The sequence below is a fragment of the Belonocnema kinseyi genome, chromosome 5, assembly GCF_010883055.1.
Source record: "Belonocnema kinseyi isolate 2016_QV_RU_SX_M_011 chromosome 5, B_treatae_v1, whole genome shotgun sequence".
NCBI lineage: Eukaryota > Metazoa > Arthropoda > Insecta > Hymenoptera > Cynipidae > Belonocnema > Belonocnema kinseyi.
The window spans coordinates 67881424-67891106 of NC_046661.1; positions in this window are offsets into that span (position 1 = coordinate 67881424).

The window sequence follows — 9683 nt, forward strand, 5'->3', positions numbered from 1 at the left end:
TTGAGGACGTCGAATTGCAGGCTTTGCTGGATGAAGACGATGGTCAGACGCAAAAACAGCTCGCAGAACAACTAAATGTGTCCCAGGCAACCATTTCCATACAAGAATATGAAACTAGGCATGAAAAAGTGATTTTTCTCGATGACAATGCACCATCACACCGGACAAAACTGACTCGAGAATTGGTTAAGTCGTACAGCTGGCAACCGCTAGCCCACCCCGCTTACTCACCAGACTTGACTTCATCCGACTACCACTTATTTGCATCGATGGGGCACGCACTCAGCGAACAGCGCTTCACTTCTTACGAAAATGTTGGAAAATGGCTCGATGACTGGTTTGCTTCAAAAAACGAAGACTTTTTTTGGAAAGGTATCCATAAATTTCCTGAGAGGTGGACAAAATGTGTAGCCAGCGAGGGCGCATACTTTGAATAAAATATTTGTTATCATTCTCTTGAAATAAATGTGTTTTTTTCTTGAAAAAATACCGGTTTTGTGACTTGAAACCTATGGAAAGATTTGGTAGCGGTATGTAGAATGGTACAACTCCTCTGCCTTATTGTCTAGGCACTTCGAATTGCAGATAGCCCAATAAGAATGGCAAGTCTATTCGATTTCTGATAAGTTTAAATAAGAAGCAACAATAGGCTCTTACTTGACGTTTGGCCAATGTGACGCAATTACGTTTTTTGCACATTCCTTGATAGTCTGAGCTTTGCGTTGGAAATATGCTTTCAGTTTGAGAAATAAGATATTATTAAAATCTTTTTTGGATTCTCTTCAATTCATCACCATACTTTTGAAACATCGGGTTCCAAATATACGCAGCGTATTAAAGTCGCGTCTTTCGAAAATATTAAAAAGGGTTGTTAGACTACTAGAGTTTTTTTAAATTCCTTTGGCTGCTGCGGCAGGAATGAAACGAGTATAATCAACAAAAGATAAACAATCATCAAAGACGATGCTTGGCTTGCAAACTTTATTTACGCTCTTTCCAAAATTTCATACTCAAAACGTATGAGTGACTCCAGCCTTTGTAAAGACACTACGTTGAACTTCTTGGCGATGATGGGTTATTGGTTTTCTTAGCACCATTTGGTTATGATTTCTAAATCGTTCTGAAGAATGTTAGCATCGCTTAACCGTTTATGGACCAAGCCTTGATCCCGTTAAATAAAAATTCTGAAAAAATTCAAGAAAAATGTATGGTTGTTTTTTGAATGATTTTTGCAAAAAAAAAATTTGTTAAAGGAGTTAACTTGACTGCTATCCTGAAAATATTAATGTTGTAAGCGAAGGTCAGAATGAATAATTTAATGCTTTTAGCTACATCGTTAATGAATAAAATGAAAATTGGAGACCCTGGAATTGACCCTTGAGGTACTCTAGCGGAAGGCGTGTAAAAAACTGATGCAGTTCCACCAGGTTGATCTCTGTTCTTTGTTCTCTAGATAGTTAGACAATAGTATTGCAATGTTTGTCGGTAATTATGTCACAGCTAGTTTTCTTTCCGTATTTTTCTAGTCTTTTTTTTCTAAGGCCTTTGATAAGTCTGCGAAAATGGCATCTACTGGATTTCTCATTTGTAAATCTAAATTGAAACTGAGAGTTTTTACATTTTCGTGAGTTAAATTTTTTTTTAAATATCTAGAGGTCAAAAATTCTTCTCATTTTCTTGCGTATTTCAATCCAATATTCTTACATTCGCATTCATGAGAGTGTAATGTAATCGTCCAAATTTTTGATCTCTGGTTTTTAACAGATCTTTAAGTTTTTACACGCACAGAATCCGAAAATCATAAAATTGTATCGTTGTCGGTCTGCATGCCTGTGTGTATGTCTGTCTGCAGAGGCGCAGCGAGCGTATAGGATGCCGGGGGGTGAGTATTGTCATAAATGCCGACTAAATAAGTGGAATTTGCCGACTGCGGCGATTTATTGCAAAAAAAAATAAGTATCTCGTTTGTGGATAGATATTTTAGACTGAACTCCAGCTTAAAAGAAGCTTCTGGATTCACCGGTTTCATCTTAAAACTTGAACGGCCAATTAAAATTATTAATGGACTGAATCAAAAGCGTTAATGAGTTTCAATACTGAAAAACTCGTATATATAATAATATATAATATAATAATATATTTTCATGATTTCAGGAAGAAAAAATTGTTTATATGTGACCAAATATGTTAAGCAACAACTTCTACTCTCATTATTCACCAAATTTGTATAATTTATCACGATAGATAAAAACTTTTAACAATTCGAATGAAGAACGAAATTCTTCAGACAAATGATGATTGTTGGAATAATTGAAAATGATTTTGGGAACAAAAAATTGTTCAAGAAATTATCAAATATGTTAAAAAAGATCTACTCTTAGTCATATTTCATGATTTTTCAAACTTGAATTTTTTAAAATTTTTGGTAAAATTTGTTAAACGTGCGAAAGAATTAAGAAGTCTACGTAGTAAAAGTTGAGGGTAATTTCTCCTGTTTTGTCACACATTTTCGGTTATTGAGAAGACCAAAAATTTTTTAAGAAAATCAAACTGACATCGCTTTACAAGTATAACGCTGAAAAATGTTTCTGTCTTTAGCTCAACTTTCAGCGATTTTTTCTTGCCGAGTAATAAAGCTTCAAAGATTTTTTACCGGCTGATCATGGACATTCATAATTTTTCTATCTTTTTTGTTGAATCTTTATTTGTTTCAAATACAACTGCTTGCATCGAAATGAATGTGCTGCAGGTCAGAATTGATCAACTATTTTGCTTCAGAATTCATATTTTGTGGTTCAATTTCACTGTTTTCATTCGAAAAATAAAAATATTATTCACAGAAGCGGAGGTGCATACTTTTCTAGGTGGGGACCGAGCCATAGAATTATACACTGGAGTCTCGTAAGAAAAGTTCCCGTTATAGAGGACAATGTGGTCCAAGGAGGCGAGAGAGTGACGCTGCTGGTCAGTGGAGCAACTCCACAACAATACAGGAGTGTATAAATAAAAGCGGATAGTATCTTCGGCGGTTAATTCTATTGTCTGCTTCAATCCTCTTTATTCAGTAGTGAAAATTTCGCAGGACAATCGCTTTCATTCGTTTTCAGTCAATCAGTGTTTAAGGTCATGTATTGCGTAACCAGGTATAACCATGCATTACAAAAATATCGAAAGAAATCAAGAGGAAGCGTTTATCTTTCAAAGAGACATATCAGTTTTTAGACGAAATGAAGTCCGGTGCCTCAAAGCAGTCTATCTTGCAGAATTTATTTTTTGACCGGGAAATTGACAAATTTTCATAAGAAAAATCTGTCCAAGTTCGATTTCAACAGCTTTTAAAATAATGATTTGAATTGTTATCTTTTTCAATTATGATACCATTGACTTTAAGCTGATATTGTTAATTTAAAGAATTTCAAAATGCAGACTTGAAGTCATGAAAAATTAAAAATCGAAAGTGTTTGAAGTGGAAAATTTTTGATAAGAAGGATTGATTTTTTACCATTTATTACATTTTTCGCCTTCGTGCAAAAAGGTATGAAAGTGCCATAACGAACGCTAAACCCCTCCATTAATAATTAACTGCCGATAGTTCGACATCTATGGCTTATTTTCAAGAAAAAAATGAAGCAAGAATTTGGTAATTAAATGAGTCTTAAAAAATACCGAGAGGGACATTTACAATAACATACCGAATTTTTGGAACACGGAAATATATTGGTAAGAAAATCCAAATTCACTTCTCATGCTTTAACATTTGTTGCCTACAAATGTTTAAAAATTGACGATTTTATCTAAAATTACCGAAATTCCTTGTATCTTGCTTGAGTTTATTAACGGGGTAGCCCTATATAGATCACGAAAAATGGAAGAAGACATTGAGAATTTTTTGTGACAAAACTACGCGATATTTTGATCTCAAATTTGGACTGATATTTATTGCCGTTTCATGACAATAAAAAAATTTTTTGATGCAAAATGTTAATAAGCAAATCCGCCATAACGCGTGAAAGTTGACAACTTTTTCCCCCCTCTAGTTTTATGGGCAATGGCGTCGGTCATGTGCCTCTCTGGAACATTTCAATCCTCTTTTTTTGTTATTATAAGATGTATACCTCGTCCATATACCTATTTCTAAAGCATGGAAAAAATATTTCACAAAATGACAGAAAAACAAAATTTTTGAAACTTTTTATTTTCATTGTTTATCCAGATAAGTGGTTAAATAATAATTTTGAAAAAAAACAAAGATATATATCGACTAGACAATTAAATTATCTTTAAAGTGGCGTTTTTTTCTTCGATAAGTTGAAAATTCGCTGAGTTCGCGTACCCATTAACTCGGAAAATCGGAAAAATATGATTTCGAGATAAACGCCTTTAAAGCCAGAGCGCGCACCCACCTATCTGCTCCGCGCACTGAAGGACGTTCGCGAAAAAAGCCATAGCAGCTAAACCTACTACAAATTTCGGTCTAAAATTTTAACAGAGTACTCTTGAAATGTTATACTTGCGATTCGCACAATTAAATAAAATCGATTTTTTCATCCATCTATATAGGGATATAGATGAGATCTAATGAAATTAATGAAATATCCTAGAATTGCCTACTTTCAAAAGTTGGGGGGGGGGTTACACCCCCTCTATTCCTCCCCCTCGCTCCGCCCCTGTCTGTTTGTATGTATGGTTACCTGAATGTTGTAGGTACGCTAACTTTTGAACGATTTGTCCAATCGAGTCAGCCTTTGATACACTTCTTAAGATTCCCAAAATTAAGGTTGAGTTCGTTAAGCAGATATTTCCAACAAATTAGCTTAACACATTTTTTTAAATGGGCATAAAGTATCGAGCACGAAGCGCGAGTTTCGTAATGAGAATCTAATCGTCAAGGCCGTAGGTGCTTTGAGAAAATTCTTTAAAAACAAATTGAAAAAATTTTCAGTTAGAATTTATGGCTGTAGTTCCTCAGAACTTTAAACCACAGTTTTCGATTTCAGTTATAATATTTATGATATTTGAAAAAACGTAGTTAAAGCGTACGCATTAAACACACGAAAACGAGCGCGAAGCGAGAGAGCGTACCCGCGCGCCCTAGGCGTGCTCAAACTTGGCGTATACTTGGTGTACAATTTTTTTTTAAGTAACAATTTTTTTATACTAAAAACGTTTAAGTATAAAAAAGTGCTTTCACGATTCTTTGCACAATATGCGCGTACTATGTAAGAATAATATTCAGAAAAAAATTCTTGTAATATCGCAAAATTTTCATTTACATTCTTTATGCCAATTAAATAATTTATTTACACGATATGAAAAAATGTTAAGATGAAAAATGATACGAACAAAAAATAGAAAAAAATTGTTAACCCAAAAAATATATACAAAATTTTTATTAATTATGTATTGATAGGATGCGTAGGTTTTGGTTTTAATCATTAAAGATAAGATTACAAATAAACAAATTACATTTTTGGAAAAGCAGCACAGGGTGCCATAAAATGTTTAATAGGAAAATTGTTCAACTAAAATTGATCTAAATATTTGTTTCTGTAATATAATAATATGCCTTTATTAAACTGATACAATTTTCAAACTAGCTGCGAGTGAAGATTGATTCCAAATACGGAACAATTATTAAAGTTAACATGAAAAATAACATTTGTACTTTATATTACAATATCTCAATAAGTAGTCCCGGACTGACGTACAGAAAGTAGTATAATATACATTTAATTCAACCGAATTGAACATAATATGGAAAAATTCACGTTTAGTACAAATTCTAATTGAGTGCAAAGTACGAGGTGCGTGAAGTGAAAGTGTTCGCTAATGCTGAAGGCGCGTTCACAAAAGAGAATTCACGATCACCTTACAGTTGCCGATAATTTGATCTTCATTTTTAAAAGGTCTATGCATCAATTTGGAGGAAGTGCAAAGACCGAGTACGTAGCATGTGGTAAATACATTATCGATAATACCAAAATCTAAATTGATAAAATCTGCTATATTTCAGGTTTCGATTCTTGGGCCTAGGCGATTTTTTCCTAGTGCATTTTTGCCACTGGTAAATTGTCAATTGCCCCAACAAATTCTTTTCGTACACAGTAAAAAGAAGTGTTCAAAACGATACTGAACTCAATATCATTTTGATATTCAACAAAAATGATACAGAATTCAAGAGCATTTTCATCGGTCGGAGCAAATGATCGAGTTTTGAGATCACAATGACCTGATTCGGTATCATGTATGAAGTTAAATCAATATGGCTGACGTTCTTAGAGTACTTGAGTTCACATGCAAGCGTTTCATGATTTCTGATCGTGCAGTGTATTTGAAAAGTTAAAAAAATAACGAAATCTGATATTAGAAAATATCACCTGTTAAGTGTAGTTGTCACTTTCGTGCGATTAGATACAATTGTTAGGTTATGTCGTTTTGAAACCGGCGCTAAGAATTGGCGTTCATTTTGTTCAGTCTGACAAATGAACCAAAAAAGATCAAATTGATCCGAATGGACTAATCAATATGATTTCGAGAATCAAATGATCGCTTCAGCAAAATGCTCTGCAACACAATTGATCCTTCTTTTACTCTGTATTTACAAACGTGGTAACAAAATTCTTACGAAAACATGGGTGAATTCGTTAGAAATGATCTCTTAAAAAATAATTGACTGAAATCCGCAAAAAATGTCGATGGTTTCCAAATTAATTATACTTTCTTATTACCCCAATCTGCTACTAAATTCGAAAAGACACCGCACCAAATCTACAGTGAATTGCATTTTTGAAAAAAATCTAAATATATATTTGTTGTAGTTTTGAACCTGCAGAGCGAAAATTCGACAATCTTTCGACGAAAACAACATGTTTTGGGGGTGTTTTCATACCTTAAACATCCAAGTATGAAAATCACCATTTTTTAGTAAATAAAATTACTAGATACTTTTTATTCAATTTTAATTGAATATTTAAATATTATAATTGAATAATTGAATTCCTGTTATCAATGTTTAATAATGATTAAACATTGAAAACAAGAAAAAAGCAGTCCTTATGAACAAAAATACAAAAGATGTTCTGATTAAAAATTCAGGGTAGGAAATGACTTCAAAATAAGTAGAAGATACGTTTACTATTATTTATCTTTGAATTTACTTCAAGGGTTATTTTATTATCCCATGTACATCTCTCCCTAGGGATCGCGAGATCTTGTAGTTGGTGGAAGGGCTTACGGGTCTCACTAGACTATAGTACGGAATAGGTGAACCAGAGAAGCCGCGTCGTGAGGACAGCTGCTCTGGGGATCTGACGGACTTCAATCTGTGGAATCTAAACCAAGGAGCGGTGCTTCCAGGGGGTACTGGCAAAACCCTCTGGAATATCGAGAGCGCGAGTTCTCATGCTACCGAAGCCAAGATGTGATCGCCGGCTGCATGGCAGCAGGGTCAACAAGTCCTTGAACTCCCTGGCCGGCCCCCCTTAGAGGATCTTCAGGGGTATGTAATGCAAACTCTTACCATACGGTGTGGGGGAGCACAAATATCAATGACAGAGGAAGAGACTTAATCGAATACCTAGCGGGCACTGAAATAGAAATTCTGAATCGAGGTGATACTCCCACATTCCAGATTAAAAACAGGAGTGAGGTTCTCGATCTGACTCCATGCTCGGAGCAGCTGAGGAGTAGGGTAGTGGACTGGAGAGTCTCTGATGAGGAGGCTCACTCAGACCACAAATATTTCTTGTTCTAGCTAAACCTAGGACCAAAATGGTGAAACACACACCTGAAGCAACCCCGTAAAAAGACACGAGCTTTGTGTAACAGGGCAAATAGAACTAAGTTTCCTTTAGACCGGGACATCTCTAAGACGACTCAAGATGAATACAATAGAAATATAAGGAGGTATAAGCAGGAAGACTGGAGGGGCTTTTGTGAGAAATCGAAAGATATTCCGGAAACAGCAAGGCTCCATAAAATCATAGCGAAAACCCCGGAAGCTCACCTCGGGCTTATAAGGCTCGAAAATGGCGAGTTTGCCGAAGACCAAGAAGCAACACTGAACCGCCTGATGGAAGTTCACTTTCCGGGTTTTCTGCGATTTCAAACCGACCTAGAGGAGGAAGACTGGGGCCAAGAGTTGAGAAGGGCCGAATGGTGCTTCGCCTCATAGGTCATAGAAAAGCTCTGACGAAGTTATTTAGGGCAAGCTAGAGAATCTGGTTGAGAGATATATCAAGGATGATGTACTTTTGGCCTTACCGCTGCACAGAGGGCATCATGCTTTTCAGGCAGGCTGCTCGGTATAGACGGTACTCCATGCTGTTGTGGAAAAATTGGAGCAGCATTGTAGCAAATTTCGAACAAAAGTGGTATGCTGTGAGAACGTTCTTGGATAGAGAGGGTGCCTTCAGTAATACCCCTCCAGAAGTCATTTGTCGAGAGGCTTTGAAGTGTGTCCGCAAGGGGGTGTCCTGTCGCCCCTCCTGTGGTGCATGGTAGTGGATGGGCTCCCTCGTGGGCTTAATAAAGAGGGGTATTATACTAATGGATATGCGGATGACTTTGTAATCTTAGTTAAGGGGGATCATCTGGAAACGCTGATGGACGTTACAAGGTCGGCGCAGCGCAACGTAGAGCTCTGGTGCGATAGCTCAGAGCTCTCGGTAAATCCGAAAAAGACCAGTATGGTCATTTTCACAAAGAATTATAAGATCTCGAAAGTTGACGCTCCTGTTTTTTGTGGCGGTACCCTGACGTTTTCAGACTCGGTTAAATATCTAGGAGTAGTCCTAGATAGCAAACTGAACTGGGCAAAGCACCTGAAGACCCAATGCAAGAAATTCGTCATGACTTTCTGGATGTGTAGGTCCTTCATGCGGCTGTGGTCTGGTGGCCACAGACAGAATTTAAAAACGATGCAGGACAGGCTGCGACGATTGCAAACCCTAGCGTTTAGGAGTCTGACGGGAGAAATGAGTACTACACCTACAGCAGCGATGGGCTTCATGATCTGCAGAGAATCTCTACACCTCGCGATAACTGCAAAAGCGGCACACGCGATGGGCTATCTGGCGAGACCAGACAGATGGACTCGGGGGACTAGACACACTAGGCTCTCGAGTGACCAATTAATACTACTATTAAATATCCGGAGAAAGGGTGCTTGGAAAAGCCTGATGCGCACAACTTAATTTTCGTAATTCGCACGATCGAGAGAAAGTCAGCCGACGAGATCCGCTTTCTATTTGTCTCTCCAATCGTCCCGTCCTTCCTTCGTTAGTCCTTTATCAGCCGCTGTTGAGGGAGGGAGAGATTCCGAACTGCTTCCTTTGAGAGGGAGTGAGAAGCGAGAGTTGTTGCCTCGATGCCAGGGTCGGCTGTATTCTGGTGCTGAGGTGGAGGACAAAGAGCCCCTTATCCGTATTACGGATGCGGAGTGGGCTTCCTGATGCTCCCGATAAAGAGAAAACAAAACAAAAACGGCATCAACAGCCAAGAAATATCTGCCCACAATGCAGACATTGCTAAAGATAATTATTTTTAGGCGAGATTACCTCTCCTTGTGTAGAATTTTGGTGGTACAGTCTGTCAAGTTAAAGCGTGGGTGGCTTTACTCGCAGTCGGTATGGTGTATCGACATGATTTTGGTGTCAAAATATTAAGAAGAGCTCCCTCTTTCA